The sequence below is a fragment of the Dama dama genome, chromosome 20, assembly GCF_033118175.1.
Source record: "Dama dama isolate Ldn47 chromosome 20, ASM3311817v1, whole genome shotgun sequence".
Taxonomy (NCBI): domain Eukaryota; kingdom Metazoa; phylum Chordata; class Mammalia; order Artiodactyla; family Cervidae; genus Dama; species Dama dama.
Genome location: NC_083700.1, coordinates 81,708,763 through 81,735,739, shown reverse-complemented (window position 1 = coordinate 81,735,739; position 26,977 = coordinate 81,708,763). Strand labels below are relative to the sequence as shown.

The following is a 26,977-nucleotide window of genomic DNA, read 5'->3' as shown; positions in this document are numbered from 1 at the left end:
GATCAGAATTGCTACTTTTAATTACTTGACTAAAAAGAGCTGAGCACTGTGTAGGGCTTTTCACCTTACTCAATCCTCTCTTTTTAGCACTTCCCCAGATGGACTTCCCTGATAGCTTGGTTGGTAAAGAATCTGCCTGTGGTGCAGGAGACCCTGGTTCGATTTCTGGGCTGGGAAGATCCACTGGAGAAGGGATAGGGACCTACTCTAATATTCTTGGGCTTCCCTTGTGGCGCAGCTGGTAAAGAATCTGCCCACAATGTAGGAGACCTGGGTTCTATCCCAGGGCTGGGAAGATCCGCTGGAGAAGCGAAAGGCTACCCACTCCAGTATTTTGGCCTGGATAATTCCATAACTACAGCCCATGAGGTTGCAAAGTGTCAGACACGACTGAGCAACTTTCACTTCATTGAGGTGGTGCTAGTGGTAAAGAACCCGCCTGCCAATGCAGAAGACTTAAGAGACGTGGGTTTGATCCCTGGGAAGGGAAGGTACCCTGGAGGAGGGCATGGTAATCCACTCCAGTATTCTTGCCTGCAGAATCCCCATGGACAGAGGAGCCTGGTGGGCTACAGTCCATAGGCTCGCAAAGAATCAGACATGACCAAGTGGCTTAACATGCACATATCCTCTTTTTTATCAATGAGGAAACTGAGGCTCAGAGAACTTAAACATACTGCACAGGTGACATGACTACTAATGGCAGAACATAATCATTCCTCCCTCAATATTTGATAAATATGTATTTCTTTGTGCCAGATGCCTTTTTAGTGGCACAGGATATATCGGTGAATGAAGCATCTAAACCCTACCCCTCCACCCTGCATCTACATTCTAGTTGATGGAGACAGAGAATTCAAACATAAATCAGAAAAAGGTATAGTGTGCCATCTGGTGAGAAATGGAGAAAAATTAAGAAAGGAGATGGGGTGGGGAGTCAGGAGCAGTTGGAGTTTTAAGAAGATGGCCACAAACACCTTACTGAGAAACTGACATTTAAACAGATGAGAAGGAGGTGATGGAGTAGGACAAGAAGATATCCGGGAGAGGACTAGTGAAGAGGGAATGAAGGGAGTGAGGTGGAGAGTAGGAGAGGGACTCAGGTAAAGGGCCGGGGATGAGGGCAGCTCATACAGGACAGTGGTTGTCAAACTTTAGCAGCATCACAGTCACTCGGAAGACTGTTGTTAAAACACACATTGCTGGGCATATTGCCCCTAGAGTGTCTGATTCAGAATTTGCATTTCTAACAAGCTTCCATGCGCTGCTTCTGCTGCTGGTTCAGGGATCACACTTTGGGATGCACTAAGGCTATTTTCAGACTCTGGCTTTGACTCTCAATGCATGCACGCCATTGGCAGGATTTGAGCACAGGAGAGAAAGATCTCGTGCACTGGAGGGTAGGCTGTAGGAGTCAAGGGCAGAAGAAGGGAAACCAATTAGGGCACCACAGTAGTAATCCAGATAAGAGATCATGGTGACAGCATTAAGCTTTGTTATCTCTATTCTGAGTTTATTTGAGCTTGACCTCTAAAGCAAAAGCATACTAAGTATTAGTTACATTTAACCTAAAATTCCTTTGGTTAAATCTCTAGCTAGAGTGAGTGTGTGTATTCCTCTTCAAAGAACTGCTGGTTTAGAAGTATGGGAAAAAGACTAAATATGGGGAGTTCAGAGTTGAGATATTTTTTTAGTAGGGCTGACAAGGATCTGCCCAGGAAGACAGGACTTTGTGGAGTGACCCTGAGGAGGCAGCAAGGGTGATCAGCAAGACTAATCAATCTGAGAGACTCCAGCGTTGACCTTCAACTGACCCTCTCTGTATAAACTGATTCTTGGTAGGATTAGAGAGGTGAAAGTTCCTAGAATCACTAGAAATATTGTCTGTAGCGCATACACTGTTTCCTTGCGTGGGTGCATGTGTGCTTAATTGCTCAGTCATGTCTGACTCTGCAACCCCATGGACTATAGCCCGCCAGACTTCTCTGTCCATGTGATTTCCCAGGCAGAATACTGGGTTGCCATTTCCTTCTCCAGGGGATCTTCCCAACCCAGGGTTTGAACTTGCATCTCTTGCATCTCCTGCACTGACAGGCGGATTCTTTACCGCTGAGTCACCTGGGCAGACAGTGTTTCCTGAAACACTCACATCTGTGAGGAACTGAAATATGGCGTGACCTTTGCTTCCTTCCTGCTAGGAAGCAAAGAAGAGGGAAGTGATGAGGCCAAAGTTGATCTTGGAGTCCCCAGTCCCCAGTGAGTAACTGCATCTTTCTCCAGGTCTCTTAATCTCATCAGAAAATTGAAATTATAATAGTGTTTGTGTCACAGCAGGGGGTCAGATGAGGCTACTTGTCGAACGTTAGTTGTAACCGTCATGACCGTCACAATGAAATTTAAGTAAATTTCTTGGCTTTTCAAATCTGACACTTCCTGGTCCCTTATCCAAATTCCTACCACACACACAGAGTAATAGTGTGTTGTTAGGGCAGAGGTGAAATGGTGGAAATGGCGTGTATGTTAGGGTGCGTGGTGGGCCTGGGAGAGGGAGGAGCAGAAGCCCCTTGGATGGAGTGAAGAGGGGAGCAGGCAGCTAGGAAATGGAGATAAGGTGGAGAAGCAGAGGAGAGAGACTGAGTGGAGAGCAGAGGCCCCAGGAAAAGGGGAAGGAGAGCAGGAGAAAGGGTGGCAACACGGAAAGAATGAGAAGTTCCTGGAACTGGATATCAGGGCCGAGAATAAAGGGCCGAGGAGCTATTGGGGCAGAAGATAGCTTCATGGCCCCACAGGCCAAGTGCACCTTACCAAGCCTCTGTTACTCACAAGATGGCCATTGCTGGCCCTGCAGAAGTCTCTGCACTTTTGACGGGCAGCAGAAAACAAGAGAAATATCAGAGAAATCACAAGTTACACTTCAGAGGCTCACTTAGCGGCAGTGTCTGTGACAAGCCGACTCATGAAATCTGATATCCATGCAAACCTTTTAAGCAGATAATCTGAGAACCCAGACAGTTGTTATAAGTCCCCGTGAAAGCATCTGAGGATTCTTTCTGCGCATCCTGGGGCCAAACCCGGTGTGACCTGCTCCTCCATTGAGATAGAAGCAAAAAGGACAGCCATCATCTCTTCAGTATCCACCCGCTTATTTTATCCTCCGATGGGCAGAATTAGTTCCATTTAGCAGATGCAGACTCTGAGGCTCAGACTGTAAACAGGTATGGTGGATGTCAAACCTGGCGGCTGGCTCTAAAGGACTGTCTTTCTGTTACCAAGACACTGTCTCCTGAGTGTTTTCAGGGACTCACTAGTCGGCCTCTTTGCTTTTCTCACTTCTGTGGCTCTCTGCCTGCATGCCTGTCTTTTGGCCGTTCCATCTCTCACCTGCAAACCCCAGAATCATTCTTGGGTCAGGATTTGGTGAAGAGTTCTGTAGGATTTGGTACAGAGTTTTTCTGTTTTCTTGGCTGTTGCTTCTAGAATGCTTTCTCACACCCGCCTCTTACCATTATTGATTTACAGGTTCAGTTCAGTTCAGTTGCTCAGTCGTATCCAGCTCTTTGCGACCCCATGAACTCTAGCACACCAGACTTCCCTGTCCATCATTGATTTATGAGGTTACCCACAAAATGATTTTGGCCCTGAATCACCTAGTTCATGGAGAGTCTTTACTAGTACCACCCCATCCCCACTCACACACAGGCAGTGCCCACTTTCTGGCCTGGGAGTCCTGGGTGAGTTGTTCCATAGTATCAGGGTTACCTGTTCTGCCGCATCCAGGTATGCACAGCCACGCCCTGGCTGTCCTGCGCACTGAAGAATGCAAAGCTCTCAGGATATAAGAAGAGTCACCCTGTGCCAAAGTTTGGGAACCACTCTGCTCTGGCGTTGTCTCTCACAGGGTCATCCATTTTTGATCCATCTTGCCTTCCTCTACTACATCTAACAGTACTCTGCACATGGAAGGGTTCAGAAAGCCTTGGGTTGATGAACGGAGAGTAGATTACCCATTTCAACCTAAAGCAGTGTCTTTAGGAAAAAAAATCCCATGGTGTGGCGTGAACATGGAAGGATTTAGGCCTTCTACAATAACCATACTACAATCCAACACCAGAAAGTGTGATTTCTTAAAAACCATAATGAAATCCCGTCACCTGGATGAGTGTGCCAAATGATCAAGTGTATCAGCCAATAATCTCTAAAGAATCATTTCCAGGACCCACATATGATCATGTTTCCTTTTTGTGTTTTCCCCAGCACAAGGAAGTTGGCAATTGAGTTACCTGTTTGTGATAGCGAAACTTTTATGAACCTTTAGCAGATCCATTTATAGGCATCTTTTAAAGACTCCAGATTTTCCTGGGCCTTTTGTGGTGATAACTGATGCATCTGAAGTAGAACTGGGAGCTATTCTTTGTCAAGAGATAGAAAATATAGGCAGTCTTGTCTTCCTTATAAATGTAAGTTGTTGTTGTTATTATTATTATTATGTCAGTGGTAAACTGCTCCCGGGAGAACTGAGATACAGCATCGCAGAGAGAGAGTGCGCCTGGCTGTGAAAATGGGCAGTAGGAGTATGATGATATTATCTTGTGGTAATGAATTTACCTTTATGACAGATCATTATCCCCTTCTGTAGCTGAACCGGATGAAGGACAAGTCTAGCAGAATAACCTGGTGGTGCTTGGGATTTATTGGCTTTAAATTTTTAAACTGGAAAAATGCAGTTACAGCCAGGTTATCTCTATATGAATGTTGCAGAGGGGGACAGAGATGAAAGAAGTCACATTTGCTTTCTGGTAATGGTGGAAAGCAGGTGGTCATGACAGTCTTTAACAAAACAATGAATGCAGTTCCTCATATGCTTTGTCATTTTAGTGCTTGAGTCAGGGGATGAAATGAATGGTAAAAAATCCATAGGACATCATCATCATCATTGATAATAAAAACGACTTAAGGTTTCACTGAGTGTTACACTATAGGAAAGAGCAAAGATTTATTTTTTAAATGAATGAGATGAGATTTCCCTCCCAGGTGTGTGTCATTTGAGTTCGTGATTTCAAGGCTTCATGTAAACATGGGACTGTCTTATGTTAGTGACTGTGGGAAATGGTAGATTATAGTTTTGCATAGCGGTGAGCTGGGGTATGATGAGGTAGGTGTCTCCATGGGGAGAGGATGGGTTTGGAATCATGTAGTTTGACATCCTGGCTTTGTCTTACTTATTCTGTGACCTCAAGCAAGTTACTTAAAATGTCCTAGTTTTCTGTTTGGAAGCAAAGAAGTCAACACCTGACTCTCAAATTATTTTTATGCTTTAGTGTCAAGTACCTAGTAGGGCTTCAATACGTGATCTTTGTTGGTGTTCCTGCTGTTGTTATTGTTGTGATTGTCTTGATTCAGGAGCCCTGGTGGTAAACACTCTGTGCTGTATTTTAACTAGGACCCACACCTAATGATTGTGAATGACTGAGAATCAATGCTGATGTAAAGCTCCTCAAACCCTGGATTTCTACAGGAGTTGTAAGAAATCTATCCCGCTCTTTAGTAATCTATACTACAGGGCCTGACTCTCAAACCGTTTTCCATTTGCATGATTACCAGAAGAGAGACCAAGTGTTCATTCTCTCTTTGTGAATACCTTGTAGAGTTTCCCCATCTTTATCCTCTTTCCTCTGATTTTCCTTACAAGGCCTTTTCTGCTTTCATCTGAATTTCTGATACTCTGTACATTATGATAATCATGTGGAACCCAGGACCAGGCAGCCCATATAAAGGGGCTTCATCAGACTTGAATGTAAAGAGACGGTTAATTCCTTTTCCCTAGATTCACTCCTATCAATCTCAGAATCTTGAATTCTTTCTTCAATATCCGTACCCTCTATCTTCTATTTTGGGCAAAATGTGATTGTGTCCCCCTACCACCACCACCACCACCTCCCCTAATAGCCCCTTGACCCACCAATCTGTACTTGATTCTTCCTTAACTTAAAATTTTCCATGTTTCTGGGCATGTTCACTTTACTGTCTTCCTGTTTTTTGTTTTGTTTTGTTTTGTTTTGAAATCTTGCTTTCAATAGTGAGAGGGAAAGACAGGAAAATTCACATGGAGGTGTGTGTATGTAATACCTTGGGTCCAGATTCTCCTCAATTCAAGGAGTAAAAGAAAACCTCAAAGGTGTAAGAATGTAAGTTAATGCTTCCTTCTTTCTGTTTCTTAGAATGATTGCATAGATAGAAGCAGTTGCTTCTTTTTTCACTTTTTAATACAATGGGATTCTGCTTTTAAGTCCATTTGCTTTGAGCATAGAGAAATGCCTAGAGTTTCCCTGTAACAGAGATGTTTTACAAAATAAGATCACATTGGAGTTATTCAGTCAAGATGTGTCTCAGGTGAAATGTTAATCCATTCAGCATTTCTTTGTGTTTTGGAAATGTCTTTAGTGTGCTGGGCTGGTGGCCACATTTTCTGGTAATATAGGCTTGGTATTAGACTTTAGCAAGTCAGATTTTAACAAGTATGAGGCTGTGGGGCTGAGGAAAAGACCACTAGAAGTGAAAGAATTCAACCTCCCTCCAGTCAGAACCACCGTTCACCTTCTCCTTGACTGTATGATTGCAAGAGTCATACGCTGCAAGAGCTTTTCAGTACTTTAACCAACTCTGGAGTAGAGGCTTTCCCCCTTGTCGAAATACCCGGAGAGAAAGCATCTTCCTGCCTTTCAGTGTATGAGGAGTAATGAAAGGGGGAATTAGGGATGCTAAATATCTTCTCATGCTCTGGATAGTTCCATCTAATGAAGAACTAACTTTCCTAAAATGCCAGTAATGTCCCTATTAAGAAAGGGCTTACCAGACGGTTTGGTCATCCTTTTGGAAGTGCCTTTGAAATATTAGGTGCCTAATATAGCATCAACTATATATAGCATCAACTGGGCTTCCCTGGTGGCTCAGCAGTAAAGAATCTGCCTGCCAGTGCAGGAGATGCAGGTTCAATCCCTGGGTCATGAAGATTTCTTGGAGAAGGAAATGGCAACTCACTCCAGTATTCTTGCCTGGGAAATCCCATGGACATAGCGTCTGCTGAATATTAGGCAATGGTGCCCACTACATTGGTCTCCCATGTTGACAGGTACTATGCTGGGGTCTATGCATTATTTCATTTAGTCCTCACGCCAGCAATAGAAGGGCTTCGCTGTTGGCTCAGGGGTAGAGAACGTGCTGGCAATGCAGGAGATGTGGCAGGAGCTGCAGGTTCGATTCCTGGGTCAGGAAGATCCCCTGGAAAAGGAAATGGCAACCCACTCCAGTATTCTTGCCTGGAAACTCCCATGGACAGCCCATGGGGTTGCAAAAGAGTTGGATACAAAATAGAGACTGAACAGTAGGCTCAAGGTGGCGCATGCACTTACCTGGTGGAGAAGGACTGGGGTCTGAGCACGTCTTCCCAGCAGCAAGACAGGCTCTGTCCTGTGCTGCCTGCCTCTCAGGTGACTCTTTTCCTCCAGTGGGGAAGAGAGGTTACCCACTTCTGTCTAGGAGTTGACTGCCGTCGAGGCATGGAGGGCCATATGTTACCCGTTCTTTGCAGTAACACCTGCATACTTTATAACACTGGCAGCCCAATAAATATCTGATAATGATAATCCTGGCTGTATAGACTTGTGGGCACTCAGTTGCAGGACACCTGTGGGTACACAATTGGCCTGTGCTTTGACTGTTAGGAAACAGAGTTCACTGAGATGAACCATGGCCAAGCAAGAAATTTATAATCTCCCTCATCTTTTGTCTGTATCAGACCTATGTAAATCCAGTGTTCCTGTTCCTTAATGGGCTCTCAGGTAAAAATATAGGTATCAGCATTGCTCCAAGGTTGTTCTTTATTAGAACTCTTGATTGCCTAACTTGATTTTTATTACCTAAAATTTTGGTTCTTAGTGGCATTCTGTAATTCACTGCTGGGCCCCCTCCCCAACATTTTGACTTGAAAAAATTTTCAAATTGGAATTTCTTTACAAGTTTATTCAAAAATCTCAATTGATAGAAGGAAAAGAAAAAAAAAAAACCTTGTAACTTTTCAAATATTTCTCTCCCGCATGTGACAGCTAGGGCTTCCCAGGTAGTGCTAGTGGTAAATGCAGTAGACTTAAGAGAAGCAGCCTTGATTCCTGGGTCAGGAAGATCCTCTGGAGAAGAAAATGGTAATCCAGTATTCTTGCCTGGAGGATCACTTGAACAGAGGAAACTGGTTGGCTTCAGTTCATAGGGTCACAAAAAGTCAGACATGACTGAAGTGACTTCACACAAACATGTGACAGCTAACTCATAGCTTCCACTGTGAAGCTGATGTGGCTTTAAACTTGAATGTATGCACAAAAATACAGTAAATTAAGTAGTAGTCAAGGATGGGTCAAAGTCATATTTATGGGGAAGAGGTTGGAGGGAAGTGGTGTTAAGGGATCCAAAGTGTTTTGAGAGCTCGTGGTTTTAGTGGTACTGATATGGAAGAAATAACCTTCCCACAGGGCTATTTGGTGAAGGACACTTCCTTTTGACTGTAAAGCTGGAGTTTCAGTTTTTGGTTAGAATCCACTGAGCCCATCATCTAGTGGGAGGAAAATCTATTGTAGTTAGATCTGCAGGTCAGATATTTGTATGTATACACCGGTGACAGTGATGGTGTTCTCATAATCATGTTGTCATCTGCCAAACCCTTTCTCAGTGCCTGGGCCTGTGGAATAGATATTCTTATCTGTGCAGTTACGGAGCCATGGTTGAGAGTGTGGGTTCTTTAATTAGACTGCTTGAGTGGAGATCCCAACTCTGTCAATTACTGTCTGTGTGGCTTTTGGCTTAGTTGTGCCTCAGTTTGCTTCATCTGTAAAAATGAGGACAGAAGAGTGTCGGCCTCATAGCACTTTGAAGATGATAAGAAAATAATACATGCAAAGCTGGGATGAATAGCTGGTACATAGTGAGCCCTCAGTAACACTCGCTAGCGTCACTCCTGAGTTACTTTTCTACCCACAAAGAATCTGTGCAACTCTCCCCACTTCACAGTGCTCACCGTGCTGGTCTCGGGGGACAGCACAGGCCATCACTGCCTTCCAGGAAGCTTTCTCTAACACTCTCAGACTAGTCTAGGGTCGCCTTTGTGCTCTCAGGGTCTGCTTCTGCTACCAGGCCCTTTATCAGGTTGTAGTGTAACTGTCCTGACATTGGCCTGCTTCCCTGACTAGACTGCAGGTATCTGAAGGTTCAGGATATACACCCCAATGCCTATCAGAGTGCCCGGAACAAATGATGTTCGATAAATGTTGTCTGAATTAATTAATGGACGTTTAATTGGCTTATTCAGGGTCACAAACCTGGTAACTGAGAACCACGTCTTATAAAAATAAACTATGCATTGTTCTTACTGTTGTTTAGTTGCTAAGTCATGCTTGACTCTTGTGACCCCATGGACTGTAGCCCATGTAGCCATGGTTGTCTGAGGAGCCCTTACAAATAGCTGAGAAAAAAAAGAGAAGCGAAAGGCAAAGAAGAAAAGGAAAGATATACCCATTTGAATGCAGAGTTTCAAAGAATAGCAAGGAGATTTAAGACAGGCTTCATCAGTGATCAGTGCAACGAAATAGAGGATAACAATAGAATGGGAGAGACTAGAGATCTCTTCAAGAAAATTAGAGATACCAAGGGAACATTTCATGCAAAGATTAGCACAATAAAGGACAGAAATGGTATATACCTGCCAGAAGCAGAAGATATTAAGAAGAGGTGGCAAGAATACACGGAAGAACTGTACAAAAAAGATCTTCATGACCCAGATAACCAGGATGGTGTGATCACTCACTTAGAGCCAGACATCCTGGAATGTGAAGTCAAGCGGCCCTTAGGAAGCATCACTACGAACAAAGCTAGTGGAGGTGATGGAATTCCAGTTGAGCTATTTCAAATCCTAAAAGATGAGGCTGTGAAAGTGCTGCACTTAATATGCCAGCAAATGTGGAAAACTCAGCAGTTGCCACAGGACTGGAAAAGGTCAGTTTTCATTCCAATCCCAAAGAAAGGCAATGCCAAAGAATGTTTAAACTATCACACGATTGCACTCATCTCACACGCTAGTAAGGTAATGCTCAAAATTCTCCAAGCCAGGCTTCAATAGTATGTGAGCCGTGAACTTCCAGATGTTCAAGCTGGATTTAGAAAAGGCAGAGGAACCAGAGATCAAATTGCCAACTTCCACTGGATCCTCAAAAAGGCAAGAGAGTTTCAGAAAAACATGAACTTCTGTTTTATTGACTATGCCAAAGTCTTTGACTGTGTGTATCACAATAAACTGTGGAAAATTCTGAAAGAGAAGGGAATACCAGACCACCTGACCTGCCTCCTGAGAAATCTGTATGCAGGTCAAGAAGCAACAGTTAGAACTGGACATGGAACAACAGACTGGTTCCAAATTGGGAAAGGAGTATATCAAGGCTGTATGTTGTCACCCTGCTTATTTAACTTGTATGCAGAGCACATCATGTGAAATGCTGGGCTGGATGAAGCACAAGCTGGAATCAAGATTGCCGAGAGAAATATCAATAACCTCAGATATGCAGATGACACCACCCTTATGGCAGAAAGCAAAGAGGAACTAAAGAGCCTCTGATGAAAGTAAAAGAGGACAGTGAAACAGCTGGCTTAAAACTAAATTTTCAAAAAACAAAGATCATGACACCTGGTCCCATCACTTCATGGCAAATAGATGGGGAAATAATGGAAACAGTGAGAGACTTTAGTTTTTCAGGCTCCAAAATCACTGCAGATGGTGACTGCGGCCATGAAATTAAAAGACGCATGCTCCTTGGAAGAAAAGCTATGACCAACCTAGATAGCATATTCAACAGCAAAGGCATTACTTTGTCAACAAAGGTCTGTCTAGTCAAAGCTATGGTTTTTTCATTAGTCACTTATGGATGTGAGAGTTGGACTGTAAAGAAAGCTGAGTACCAAAGAATTGATGCTTTTGAACTGTGGTGTTGGAGAAGACTCTTGAGAGTCCCTTGGACTGCAGGGAGATCCAACCAGTCAATCCTAAAGGAAATCAGCCCTGCATATTCATTGGAAGGACTGATGGTAAAGCTGAAACTCCAATCCTTTGGCCACTGATGCGAAGAACAGACTCATTGGAAAAGACCCTGATGCTGGGAAAGATAGAAGGCGGGAGGAGAAAGGGACAACAGAGGATGAGATGGTTGGATGACATCACCGACTTGATGCATGTGAGTTTGAGCAAGCTCTGGGAGTTGGTAATGGACAGGGAAGCCTGGCATGCTGCAGCCCCTAGGGTTGCAAAGAGTCGGACACAATTGAGCAACGAAGCTGAACTGAACTGAACTAGGCTGTAGCCCACTAGCCCAGCAGGCTCCTCTGTCCATGGGATTTTCTAAACAAAAATGCTGGAGTGGGTTTCCATTTCCTTCTCCAGGGAATCTTCCTGACCCATGGATAGAACCTGCATATCCTATATCGGCAGGCAATTCTTTACCAGTGAACTACCACCCTTTAAATTATAATATTCCCCTAATAATAATAGTACATTAAATTATGATTTAAGACTGACCATTACTTAGAGAATGTTGTCCAGATTGAAAACTCTCCAAATTTTGGCCCTATCATCCTTGCAAACCTCTATCTAGCAGTAATACTTGCTATCTCCCCTGCTCCCAACATACATACTTGGCTTCCTAGCCATAGGCTTATCCTTGATCCCATTAAGTTTGATCACTTACGTTCCCATTGTTTTCTGACAGTTGTCATTATTTATTGAGCGTGCAATGTAGAGAGGGCTATGATGCTCTGAGGACACAGATGAAATCAAAAGGTGATGACATTTGAATTGAGAAGGAAATGGCAACCCACTCCAGTATTCTTGCCTAGAGAATTCCATGGATGGAGGAGCCTGGTGGGCTACAGTCCATGGGGTCGCAAAGAGTCGGACACAACTGAGCGACTTCACTTTCACTTTCACTTGCTGGCGTGAATCCAGTCTTCTTACTAGTTCTTCTTTGAAAAGTGTTTTTGCTAAACTGAGGACAGGGAGTATGTTAATGTTTGGATCCAAGTCTATCATCTATACTTAGCTCATAGATTGACATAGATTGTTGATGAATGAAGCAAGCTGAGAGAAAACTTTAGGTTTAGAATTAAAGCACCTTAAAAAAAAAAAGAAAAGAAAAACAAAGAAAAACCCCATTTAACTTCTCCTTATCTCTTTTGATAGTAGTTGGAACTTCAGAAATTGACCTGTTGAGCTTACTGATGTAGTTGGTTTGGTGTTAGCAATAGGGACTTGGGACATTTTGGCTCTGTGTCTCTTTTATTTCACCTACATTCTTTCTCTGAGAGCTGAAAACAGAAAAAAATGTTTATTTTCAAGCATTATATGTTATTCCACATTCCTTTAGAGTCTGTGGACTTCAGGTACAAAGATGATGTCAAGAACAAACAAAATACTATTTGTGGGGTTCCTGGGAGTTTATTAACAGTAAACATATCTTCTCGGCAATAAGAGATCAGAGAGGCTGGGCCAACGTGTTCACATACACATAAAGACCAATGAATCAATATTTGAAATTAAGATCTTCCAGAAAGGGCAAGATTGAGTTTTATATTTATGAACTATATATGTATATGAGAGCCCCCCAAACAAAACAGAACTTTGTCATTTTGAAATGCTAACTGTATTTCTACAGTTGAATTTAAAAGTTTTAACTTTTAGTTTAAAGTTAAAAACATCAAATTCTAACTGTAATATCTGAAGTAGATACTAGGGTAAGGGTGAGGGGTAGAGGTCATGACTGAGGAAGAAGTGAAATCTCAAAAGAATTGTAAGAAACATTCCCTGACTTAAAAGAGTTTGCATTCTAACCATAGAGTCAATAAGTCAGTTCAGTAGTAGGCAGAATTACCTGGTATCAAAATTACCTAATGAGATTTGTAAGACAGTGTTTATACACTTGAAAGAGTTTTTCACCGAAGGACCAAATGACCCCTCTGTGCCTAAGTGAAAGTGAAAGTCACTCACTTTGCCATCCCATGGACTACACAGTCCATGGAATTCTCTAGGCCAGAATACTAGAGTGGATAGCCTTTCCCTTCTCCCGGGGATCTTCCCAACCCAAGGATCAAACCCAGGTCTCCCGCATTGCAGGCAGATTCTTTACCAGCTAAGACACAAGGGAAGCCCAAGAATACTGGAGTGGGTAGCCTTCCCTTCTCCAGGGCATCTTCCCGACCCAGGAATTGAACCGGGGTCTCCTGCATTGCAGGCGGATTCTTTACCAACTGAGCTATCAGGGAAGCCTCTTCTCACCTTGGGGGGGGAGTTGGGCAGTTTTGGTTGTCACAAAAAGAGGGAGTTGTCTGCATTCAGTGGTGGAGGTCAGGGATGCCAAGTGTCCCATAGCCTACTGGGTAGTTTTGGACATTGGAAGGAATCCCTCTCAAAATGCTGATAACCCTGCCAAGAAACATTGCAGAAATTCTAAAAACTCAGTGCTCCAGCTTAGGTAAAGCCAGGTCTGAAACTTACTGGTTCACTCTGCAAGTCATGCAAATGCTCTGTTCCCTAAAATCAAGGAAATGGCCTGAATCATAAAGGGCTTCACTGATCAAAGTCAGTAGAGTGAAACATGTCCATTCTTCTGCCTAAAACGGCAAATTCTTTTAGCATTGATTTAAAGCTATAAGGAGTCAAGACTGTCTTTATTGATGCTTTCTCTCCATCCGTGGTGAAGTAAGGAGCTCAAGTGTAGAGGCCCTGGATTGAGTGTAGTTCATTTCAAAAAGGTATTTCTTCATTCAGTGTTAATATTCCTATTTTTTGTAGACATTTTTATAGTATCCTAAGTATTGTAACATCTTAAAAAGTTTAAATACAGTGTTCATCTGAAAAATACTGAAAAACAAAATTAGATTTCTAAATACCTGTTTTCTAGAACATGCAGCTTGCACTTAGTTACCAGTAAGAATTTCCAGCAAATCAAATTCTTTAAAAAAAAATAAAACATAACTGGCAAAATAAGTATGCTATCTTTCTCTGCTGCTGCTGCTGCTAAGTCGCTTCAGTCGTGTCCGACTTTGTATCTTTCTCTAAATACTCCTAAATATTTTATTGAAAACTTAGGTAAAACTTAGTCTACTGAAAAAGAAAATTGTCTGAGGGTCCTTTTCTTGGTGAGTATCTATAGTTATCACCCCTAAAATAGGAAACCAAAATTTTTATTTCCATACCTACAATAATGCTTGACCCAGGTAGATAGTTAATGTGCATTTAAAAAATAAATCTGTATTTAAAATTATTTTAGGAATTATAACTAATTGTATTTTTACAAAAACTCTGAATAAATATATTTATTAGTAAATATAGGAATCAGATTACTAAAATACATGCTCAATTTATTTCAAACAATTTGGAGACTGTTTTTATTTCACTTTACAAAACCCTAAGAAATACCAGAATATTTGTTTTTAATGATAAGTTTTGTGTTACTTGCTTTAGAAAATAATTTCATTTTTACTCAGAAATTCTTTGTAAATAAAATATCATTATTGTATATACAACTTTTATGTAGATACGACATTATTTGTTTTTTCACATCAAAAGATCGTAGTTATTTCTACCTGTTTTTTAAAATTTTTCTGTTGATTTAACATCTAAAACATAATTTATTATTATAATAATAGCTATCATTTTTTGAGCACATTCTATATTTAGGTTCTTTGCCAAGTATTTTTATATTATTATTTTAAATGGGAATAATGTTTTTTCTCTTCCTTCTTATTTTTTATATTATGAAAGTATGATAACACATTTTCAGGAGACTTAGAAGATACAGAACAAAGTTACATATATTTCCACTGTATAATTATTTTTTTAAGTAGATAAATTAAAGTTTTTAATTGGAGTTTCAATATCAAACTTTCAAAAATTAATAGAATGAATAGACAGAAAAGAAGAATATAGTAGACCTGAAAAGCACTATGAACCAATTCAACATAATTAAGATTTATACAGTTTTCACACAACATCAGGATACAAATTCTATTCAAGTTGCCATAGACTATAAACCAGGAGACATTGGAATATATCCAGGGACATAAAACAGGGTGCACAAATTTTATGGTCTAAAGATATTAAAATCATATGGAGTCTGTTCTATTATCATTATGGAATTATGTTAGAATTCAATATAAAAAGATATTTGGAAAAAAGCCACATATTTTCAAGTGCAACATGACATTTACCAAGAGAAATCTTGACTTTTGGCTAATTATTTTAAATACATTACCTCTTTATTCCTAGCAACAAACTTTAGAGGTAGGTACAACCATTAGTGCCATTTTATGGCTACAGAAACTGAGGCTTAGGACATTTGGGATTCTAATTTCTGCAATATTTTCCCTACCACTATATGATACATAAATAATAGCTTGCAGATATAATTTTTGAAGGACAAGATAAGTGAACATGTTGCCATATTGATCTCTTTACAAGAGAAAAGACAAGTATATTGCAAGTTCACCTTAATTTATACTAAATCCAGAATGTTTTGTTTTTCTGATCACAAATAACTAAAAACTATGAGACTGAGTTTGTTTTATAATTTCTTATTTTACATTAGATATATAACTTATTTAAATGCAGCAGTAAGTCTGAAGAAGTTTGATAAATGAGGCAGAATTAGCTTCCTTTGGAGTGAACTTGCAAAGCAATGGTAATAACTCGCTAAGAAGAATGGACACTGGCAGGTTTGAATCCTTGGTTGCAAGCTGACACTTTGAGGGAATGTTCTTAGCAAAACACTCACTTCAAGGGAAATTAGGTCAGGCTTCTGGAACATTTATCATGTGTACCTGTCACCAGTAAGACCCAGTCCTTAAAGAGAACTGCGATCGCAAGAACTGATCCCTCCTGCTCGGGGTTTCAGAGGACACTGTAAACCAATAGTTCTACAAATATGTGAGCTTGGCAGAAATTCCCATAAAACTGAAGCCAACGCCCATATAGTTGCTGTGGGAATTGAATTCCTTAATACTCTGTTTATAGAATTTTGAAACGGCAAATGGATTCGGTCTGTTCCAAAAAACAATCTGTCCCATGGCTTGTTTGGAATAACATCTAGAGTTGCTATAGAAGGACGTAGGCAGACAACCCCTGTCTGCTTTAGAAGTCAGTTTCACCAGCCTCTGCTTGTCTCATACCACACAGCCAGGTTGGTTTTTGCCCAACTCAGAGTACTATTTGCATAAAGGAAAGGCCACCTTCTACTGAAACTAAGGAGTTGCTCATTTGATACAGAAACTAGAGTAGTTAGCAAAATCCAGAGCTAGAGGAGTTAACAAAATCCGGAGCAGTTGAAGGTAAGATAGAATGCATGGTAAAACCAAAACAACATAAATGAGTCATAACTCAGTGTCCTTTCAGTAATAGTGTGGCATCATTTGGGTGGTTTCAGAGCAATGTCAGCAAGTATGGGGATCCCACATAGGAATTTGAGATTGCACCTGCATCGGTTTATGTGCTAATTTTAGCTCAGTGAACATCATTCACTGGGGTCTTATGGATCGAAATGACCTCATTCTCCAAGCAGTCAAATCTCTATATCTACTTGGTTAAGTTACCTTATCTTTGAAAGGAAGTAATTACTCATCTTTTTCGTAAATTCTTGTCGAGTAAACATACCTAAAGATGTAACCAAAAATTGCTAATTTATATATGAACTTGGTTGAAGAAAAAGGTGATATTATTAAATGTTCATGTAGGTATCTACCATTTTATGCCAAGAAAATAAAAAGAATAAATGGATAAGAATAAATATTTCATTTCTGTGTTCCCTTGTCATATATATAGTGAGGACCCACCATATGCTAGTCACTGTATAAGTGGTAGAATTAAAACGATGAGCGATTACAGTTTCTGCTTTTATTGAACTCTCATTTATGTATGTGTATGTGTATGACAGATCCTTAGATAAAAAATAATGATACCCTGTGTAACATGCCAAATAGAGATTATTTTAAAATGCAGGAGACAAACTCAAGAACTTAAATTTTATCTGTAAGAGGTAGCTTTTGAAACAAAGTTTTGTTTTTAACTATATCCTTAAAAAAGATGGGGCTGTTATACATGAAAACCCAGAAGATTTGAGGGGCTAAAAGGGGAGAATGGGTTTGGAAGAAATCTACCAATGATTTCTTGCTGGAAGAATTAAAAAAAAAAAAAAAAAAGACAAAACCTTTCATTATCACACTCTATTAAGCCAGGACCAGGAAACAATTTCTAATCAGCACTCTGATCTGGGCAGAGATTGTGCAGCCTTTTGTACCAGGCCTCAGATCTGTGTTCTCCATTCACACATGCTCACTTCCAGCTGTTGTCATTGAAATCCCACATAATCTTTCAAGGTCAAAGGGCAGTCACCCATGGCTGCTGCAGTTAAAAGGTTATGCTGATTTCTGTTGTCAAATATTGGCCCTTTTCTCTTCCAATCACTCCCATTCTACTTTTTCTAACAAGAAAAATCCAGCCTAGAATTGTATTACATGACTTTAAAGTCTTAAAAGTGTTCCTCCATTGTGCTAACACGACATGGCCTGAACAGTCTAATTCATTCTGTTATATTTCACAAAGAATTTTCTGCTACTTCTAAAATACTTTGTGTTTGTGCTAAGCCAGCAAACTTCAAAGTCTAGTGGCCTGGACGATTTGTGGCGTGCCATAGTATCTGCAGAATTGTATACTATAGATCCTATAATTTAATAAACGCTGTGAATTATGGCATCAGTAACTAAGTAATTGCTGGGTGAGTAGGAATTGCACAAAGCAAATGACTTTAAAAAAGATGGTTTCTGTTTGTATTTTGTGTTTCTAAACATTAGCTTTATTTTATTATATATTTAGAAAATGACATCCACCTATTTGTAATTTTTTTGTAGTCTTAGACAAGTCATTGTAAGAATTCTTTTAAAATGTATTGCTTCAGTTCATCAGTGATTTTCTTCTTGTGCTCCGTGAACTGAAGTCGGCGTTAAATGTCTTAAAATTAGCACATGGCTCCTGGTCATCTTCTTTCCTTGTCATTGCATGTGTCCTCAGGTGCTTTAGCATGCAGGCTCTGTGTAAATGGTTTCACAGCCATGTGAATTAAACCTAAAAAGAAAGAACAGAATGATAGGCATTAAATTTTTTTTTTCCTGTTTTACATCCATAAACCAGGGTAGCCCTCAGGTGATCTAGTTTCCTGTCTATTTCATTTAAGGTAATCAGTTTCTGATGTATTCAGAGAATGCGTTTCCTTATTTTTTCTCCAGTATGTATGAGTTTGAAAGCAGAAACTGAAGATATTACAAATAGTTTGATCCATTTGCAGATTAACAGTTGTTACTGTCCAAGTTTAGAGAAAACTTTGGTTCAGAACATAGAAACAATAAGTTTGCTTGAAAGCCTCTTTTAATTCAAAACCAGGTTAATTAAGAAATATTTTTAAGTTTATGATGCATTAAAAGATAACATTAATTTTAATATGTTTATAAAATAAAAATAATTATATTAATTATATGGAAGTTACTTTTTCCTAACATGAAGCAAAATTTTCTCTTTAAGAACTTTTTTTTATGGTGCTTTAAAATTTTTTTTCTAAAGCAAGTGTTTCTCTGTTTTTGTACAAAACTAATTTGAGGTTGGGTCCACTTGAAGAATATCCATTTATGCTTATTATAGGTCTAATAAATGTATAAGTCTAAATGTTTAAGGGCAATGGGAAAATTAATTGGCTCACATGACAAAACAGTGAAAGAGAGTATTTAGCCTGAGGAAGAGAAAATTAAGGGCTGAGGACTGTCTTCAAATAAGTGAAGGGCAGCAAAATGGAAGAGAGAGGAGATTTATTCTGCCTGTTCCAGAGGAAAGTGAAGTGGAGTTACAGCACGGCAAACATATTAATTAATTATTTTAAAAAAATCAAAGCTCCTTATTTTATTAGTCTAAAATTATTTAAGACACAATGATGATTACTTCATTACTTCATTACCGTCATTTCCAGTTCATTCTATGATATTATGCATCCAATATTTCTAAACATACAAATAAGTAAAAATCTTTTTCCACTTTTTATTTAGATGTTTTGATGTCTTTTAGACATAGTCCTTTAATTAAATGCCTAATCACTTGTAACTCAAAGTCATAAACCCTCTTTATAGTGAAGTTGAGCCATCAAATTTAATTTAATGAAATACTACTCTTCCCTTATTAACTGCAGGAATTGGTAAAGGATGTGACGAGCTCTTTGGGTTAGATTGGATAATCAAGCCTCTGGTATTATATTTGTTGGATTAAGATGCAATAAAATACATTATATAAAGAGAACTAAACAAACCTGTGTTCTAACCCTAATTCTGCCACTAGGCGTGTCACCTTGGGCAAGTCACTTAACCTCAATGAGCTTAAGCTTCCTTTTCTATAAAATCAGAATATTGCCAACTACACAGGGTTACAGGAAGAATTAGATCTAATATGTCTAAAGTATGTAGCAGAGTAGCAAACACGTAGTACATACTGGATAAATGAAAGCTATGCTTTTGGTGAAAATTAACACTACCTGGCGTTGTTCTATCGATGAATTTTTCAGCTAGGTAACTTATCTTTACAATACCTGTTACTGGCTTGATCCATTTACCTAATCTGGATATTTTAAAGTGATTGCAAGTTAAGATTGGGAATATCCTTTAGCCTTGCCTTAAAGGTGTGAATTAGCTCAAAGAGTTCAGATTCTAATTTCCCCTCAGCACTTTAGTACATAAACCAAATGGGGGAAAATAGGAAAAGGAGCAGAACAGTGTATGAACAAAAGGACATTTGCCAAAAACAAATGGTATCCTTTTCAAGTTATTTAGGAAATTGTGAGTTAAACGATATTAAGAAAGTTTGTAAGAAACTCTCAGAGGCTTTAATATGTAAATATTCCTTGTCATTCTCTAAGGGTGGTTGTGATAGTGTTTTCTGAACTATTTTTACTATGGAAATCTCTATCTTATATGTTCTTGTATCTTTATTTTTAACTTGTTTGTGGTGGAGAATCTGGGGGAACTATCAGGAAGGTCCTTTGGAGAAGGGCATGTCAGCCCTCTCCAGTATTCTTGCCTGGAGAATTCCATGGAGACAGGAGCCTGCAGGCTACAATCCATAGAGTTAGACATGACTGAAGCAACTTAGCACATGTGCACGCACACACACACACACACACACACACACACACACACACACACACACACTCTACATAACAGGGTTTGGGAAGCGCTGATATGAATCCTGACATGGAGGATGGAACACACCTGTATTTGGAGAACAACAGGTGGGACATCTCGGTTGCAACACAGAGTATATATTGGGTTGGCCAAAATGTTTGCTGGGGATTTTTGTAACATCTTATGGAAAAACCTTAATGAACTTTTTGACCAACCTAATATTTGGATGATATTGGAACTACTATCTGAAATGCTGAGAAGATATATTAGAAGCCAGATTTTGAAGAGCTTTAAATACCTAGCTAATACAGCTAAACTTTATTCTCAAAGAAATCATGAAATACTGATGGTTTTATTTTCAGACAAAACACAACAACCAACCATGCGTTCTGTCTCTGCTATGCTAGTAGATGAACATGAAGAGAAGATATGTAGCAGGCATCACAAATTTCTTTGGCTAGAAGGGCCTTACAGAACATTTAAATAAATGAAATACAATAAAGTGTACTGGGGAATGTGGTATATTTGTAAGCTCATGCTCAGTTTAAAAACTTTCATGTGCAAAAAAAAAAAAAATTAGTATTCTGCTAGCCAAGCAAAATGTGTTTGCAGACTGGACTGCTAATTTGTGGCACTTTTGATTCTAAAGGGAAAGACTGGCACTTATGTTGGTTAGGTTAAGTACTAGGCTACTATAATAAAGACCAAAAAAATAAGGTGGTTAAAGTACATTAAAACCTATTTTTCTTTTTGTAACTGTTCCAGATGATAGGCTAAGTTTGCAGGGAGGTTCTACTCTACACCATCATTCAGGGTCCCAGTTTCTTCTTCTTGCTTTGCCATCCCATGGGCTCTGTCTTTGTTCACAGACCAAAAATTTAAAATTTGGGTTTAATGGATCAGTAGACATATTTACACCCCCCTTAAAAAAATCAGTTTTCTAAGATATTCCAAAAGAAAAGTATAGAAGGAACATGTGACTGGAGGTAAACTAAAGTGATTAACGTAGTGCTTTAGAGGGCTACTAAATAAGGGTGTCTCAAAGTACTCATCTGAATCACTGAATCAATACTTACTGCATACCTAGAAAAGGGATTGTGATGGGATCTGTGGGCAAGTCAGATCAGAAGACATAGCCTGCTCTTGCCTGGTTTGTTGTAGGGGTGCTGAAGGAGGACAGGAAGACAAATCACTGTCAGATAAAGACAAGGAGTCTACTACAGGAGGCAGGTCAAGCTGACACTCCACTCAGCAGAATTGACTGAGCACAGCTGATAAGTATGGACTGAACCGTGGGGGACGGAGAAGAGGAAGAAGCCACATGCCCTCCCCTTGGGTGGCTCAGAAGCCAGCTGGGAGTTCACCGAAGCAGGAATGAAAATTCCAGGGAGGAACAGAGTTGATGAGGTCAGCTTTTCTTCAGGAGCAGGAGAACGCGAGTTCTGTGAGAGCAGTGTCTTAAGGATTTAGTCCAAGACCTGCAGGTCACAGAGGGTCCCTAGTATTTGTGGAATGGAAATGGCCTGACCACGAGGGAGCTCTTTCCCTTTGAGGAACTCAAGCATGCAGAGATCTGGTCACTGGCTTGTCTTGCTAGTGATGGAACCACATTTACCATGAGAGGATAGAGGTTACAGTCAACCCTCCATATGCATGGGCCTTGTTTCCAGGACCCCCAAGGATACAAGACTCCTCAGATGCTGAAGTTCCTTGTGTAAAATGGCACAGTTGGCTTTGGTATCTGCAGGTTCTGCATCCCCTTATACGGAGAGCAGGCTGTACCTGTGAAAGGACCTGTTTATGCAGTGTACCTCCATCCATTGGCTAGATGAAATTTGATAATTTAGAGCTGAGAGCCTTTGCTCTTGTTGTTTAGTTACCAAGTCGTGTCAAACTCTTTGCAGCCCCATGAATTGTAGCCCACCAGGCTCCTCTGTCCATGGGATTTCCCAGGCCAGAATACTGGAGCGGGTTGCCATGCCCTCCTCCAGGGGATCTTCCCAACCCGGGGATGGAACCTGCGTCTCCTGCCTTGGCAGGCAGATTCCTTTACCATTGAGCCACTGCAGCGTCCTGCCTTTGTTCTTCCAACAGAACAAACAAGCATACCATCTCATGTATACACTTTCCTCCTCAAATACATCAACTCTGTTTCACGGATGTTCCAACTTTCTTTAAAGGCCAGCCCTCCGGATGGCTTGTTACCACTTATTTCTTCCCCGACCTCTGAACTGTTCTGCAAGGTTACCTATGTCTCTGCAAATCAAGCTTTTTTTCTTTAAGAGGTAGATAGATATTCAGTTCCTTCATAAGATGAAGGAACTTCTAATAGCATTTTCCATAATAACTGCTGATATCATCAAGATAAAGAAAGCTGCTTTTCCTAACCACCCATAAAAGAATTTAGCTTTTTGTATTTCTGCCTCTCTAGAAAGTCTAATCCCTCCCCACTGTGAGTATGACAGACTCCAAGGTATTGAAATCTGTACTCTAATTGTGAATTCATTGATCAAGACTTCAGTGACTGAACTTTTTTAGCCATTTTATCTAAAATGAAAAAGAATCTGGTCCTTATTTCAGTCTCCTATACAATTGCTCCTGAACAGTAGTTCAGAATTGAAGAGAGTCAGAACAGTGTGCAGTCTGGCTTTTCACCTAAGGCATACGTAACCAAAGTATATGTTTTGCACTCATTTCTGAGAGGCCCTACTCAAAATGTAAATCCTGGGACCTTTTGGGAATGTTTACTCAGCTTCCTATCTGAAGATCGTTCAATGCTAACATCTGAATTCAGAATTACGTACTTAAATTTGCCTTTGTATTGTCTTTTCTATTTTTCTCTCATCTTGCAATAAAGTAGACCACCCAGATTAGTGTTATTTCCCTGAAAGTCATTTTTGTGATTTGGTTTGTGTTAGTAAGAACAAAATATTAATCTGCTCAGGTTTGCTTAGTAATTACGTTAGCTGTGTCATTTTTTCCATCATTTCTCAGGTTTCACTTCTCGTTGTCTTCTAGAGTTCATCAGTGGGTTTCCAAATAATTGGTGAAGGAACAAAACCAGTTTCATAGTCATTTAAAGTTACATGGAGTGTTTACACAGGTCTTTCCTTGGGGACTTATTATAAACATGAAGTAGTCAAGGCAATGTGACTCAGTTTCATGATACTGTGAGGGGATGGTTCCTTCAGGATTTGTGAATACTTCTTTTTTATTTTTCTGGTTTTTGTACACTGACATATATTTCATCTTCTAAATTACAGACATTCCACTAAAATAGACTTTAGGAGGCAGGTTGCTGGAAGGGGAGGAGTTGTTATTTTTACAGTGACTTTCAGGATGATACAAGATGCTAGCTTAAGTGTGGGACTAGACTTTTTTTAGCCCCTTATGTCCATTGAATAATGCTGTCCTTTATCCTGTTTTTATTTGGTCTCCCAAAACATGAACTATATCAAAACAATAGGACAACCTAGACACTTCTCCTCAGGGAAACTTCTATCACCTCCTTGATTGAAAGCTTTGTCTAAATGGCTTGTCTGTCCTGTCCTTGTCCTGTTTAGTTTGGAGGGACTGTTTGGGTGGTTCATTTTAATAGTTTTTTCAGATGCATATTGGCTTGATTTCACTGCTAAAGATGAGAGAGAATAAGAGACAGAAATAAGATGTTCTGTCAACATTTTTATAAAAAAGGAAAGAAAGCATACTGAGCCCAATTTGAACTGTGTTTGTTCATTCCGAGCCATGTCTGGAGTGCATAAAGAGAGACCTTCCCTGACCACTGTTTCTAAAGCTTTTCCTATTTGTGTCCTTACTATTATTTATTCCCTTTGTTGTCATTGTTCAGTTGCTAAGTCATGTCCCACTCTTTGCGACCCCAGGGACTGCAGCATGCCAGGCTTCTCTGTCCTTCACTACCTCCCAGAGTTTGCTCAAACTCATGTCCATTGAGTATGTGATGTCACTCAACCATCTCATTCTCTGTCACCCCCTTCTCCTGCCCTCAATCTTTCCCAGCAGTGAGTCAGCTCTTCATATCAGGTGGCCAAAGTATTGGAGCTTCAGCTTCAGCATCAGTCCTTCCAATTAATATTCAGGGTTGATTTCCTTTGGGATTGACTGGTTTGATCTCCTTGCCCTCCAACGGACTCTCAAGAGTCTTCTCCAGCTCCACAGTTCAAAAGCATCCATTCTTTGGCACTCATTTTCAGCTGTATCTAATCCTAGACTATAAATTTCCTGAAGGTAGGGACTGTGTCTTAAACCCTTGGCCCAATGTCTGACACAGGGGACACAGAGGAGGTGCTCAAGAAGTATTTGTTGAAAAATGAATGAATCATCAGATTTGTCTGTCAGAGAGACATTTCTGGCTGCAGTGTGGGAAGCAGACTAGAGGAGAAGCCAAAACTGACGATATAGACCGTAGGAGGCTCTCCCATCATGCTGGTGAGAAGTGTGAAGAGCCAGTGCCACAGTCAAGAGGGAGAGATGGAGATACGCATGGAGTGGAATCAGGGGGGGATTCGTTGCATGTGGGTGTTTGCAAGAGGCGAGAGTCAGGGATGACATAAACATAGAAAATGAGATGAACGGTGGATGGCTCATTGAAGTAGGGAATTCAGAGAATAAGAACAGATTTTTGGAGAGAAGGAGAGGAACTCGACTTTGGACATGTTGGGTCTAAGGATACCTGTAGGCTGTCTGGATAGAAATATCTAATAAATATTTTGATTTATGTTTTTGGAACCCAGGAGAGAGATCTTGGCAAAAGTTAAAGATTTGAGAGTCATTGGCCTATAGATACATTCATGCACTCATTCAACAAATATGCGCTTGCTAACTGCTTTGTCCCAGGTATTGAATACAATGATGAACCAAGAAAATATTTTTCTAGTTTTCACACATATCACAGTCAAGCCTGGTAGCTGGTAGCATGGAAATAAAATAACACAGGATATATATAATAAGTAGAGATGAGCACAAATGCTGGAGAACACCAACATTTAAGAGGTGGACAAAAGAAAAGGAGAAGGATGATGGTTTGAATGGATGAACGCTTGGGCTTCCCCCTCCCAAGTCCTTGTGCTAATCTAAACTAAGTTTTCAAAATACATTGGTTGCTTTTTCTGGAGGCAGGATTAAAGTATGTTCACATTCACTCTGCTTAGAAATTCATGTTAAGTCGTCCTTAAAATAAGGAATTTCACAGGTTGGAACTGAAACAAGTATCAGCCCGCAAGCAAGTGACACAGACAGAAATGAGCAGGAGCTGGAGATAAACCCAGATTTTCGCATTCAGCTCTGAATTTCCTTCCTATTGTTAGATGGGTCTTAAGTCAAACTTAATGCAAGTTGTGGTTGGATTTCCTTTGTTATGGGCTGTGGGGTAAATGTGATGTTCACACTGTCACAGTAGAAAGAGATATTATGCTCTGTTTTGCCAAGACTTTGTTAGAGTTTTACTTCTTTATTTATTTTTACGTCTCAGTTCTTTTAACCCAAGAGGCAGCAACATCTCAGGCACCTACCAAGTAAAAGTCAACCGAATACCTGGGTGTGGGTTGTTTTAAGAAGTGAAATTTCTTAGTCACTTCTTCAGATGAATTTTGTCTTTTTTAAAAAAAATGGTGGTGTATATATGTGTTTCTTTTTTTAATTAATATAAATGGCATAAACATTATGTGAGTTTCAAGTGTACAAGGCAATAATTCAGTTTATGTATATACTATGAAATGGCCACCACGGTAAAGTGTAGTTAACATCCATCCCCACATGTGGTGCCATTTTATTTTTATAAAGCAAAGTATGATTATTGCGTATTCTAAAAGTTAGAACCACTTCATCTAAAATATCATAGATTGTGTGTTTGATGTAAGAATTAACTGAATATTGTCTTTTAATTCTCAGTCAAAACATCTTTCTTATGCAAAAGGCCAATTTAACCAACAGAAAAAGAATAATTTGTAGATCCATTTATAATTCTCCAAAACTTGGTGATTTCTTTTTGCATGTGTTTATGTGCATGATAGTTAACAAATTTATTGGTGCATAGACAGGTAAACTTGCTTCCTTTTAGTAGTGGGCAAAATCTAACTTTTATGACTAACATAAACCATATTTATGGATTATTTGTTATACATCTAGACTAGTCCATTTTCTTACATTGTGTTTCTTAAAGGTATGTTTCTTATTTCAAAGAATAGTTGTTAAAAAAAACAAACCCTTCCACCAACTACTCCGTGACCCTATTTTTAAAACAAATTAACACTAGTTCTATAGACAGATCTCTCAACTAGATTCCACCTGTGATACTCACAATCAGAAAACTTTAGAGGCAGAGAGGGAAATGACATGCAGAAATTATGTATTTCTTGCCATTTATAAATATGTTCCCAAATATACCATAAAAATAAATAAGCAGTGGATAATTAGATGTAATATCAGATATCTTAAGGGAAATTAGTTATATCCAGCAAAAATAAAGCAGATGCAAAATTCAGAGATTAAGTCATTTTGAACTGTTGATTATCTTTTAGAAAGTTTTATTTGTGCTAAAAGAATTTGTGTTTATGGTTCAAGGTTTGGGGCTTGTTCTTTGTAGGCTGGCTTTCTAAAGAGTCACTCTGGTGCCTCTTGAAGTGAAGGGAACAGCTTTAAATCTTGTTTGGTTTGAATGAATGGATAG

The 26,977-nt window shown here is 39.7% G+C and overlaps 1 protein-coding gene across 3 annotated transcripts in view; it reads left to right on the top strand.

Annotated features, from left to right (window-relative positions):
* The window catches only part of NFIA (nuclear factor I A), a 402,591-nt gene that overhangs the window by 229,928 nt on the left and 145,686 nt on the right, over window positions 1–26,977 (top strand). The window lies entirely within an intron of this gene.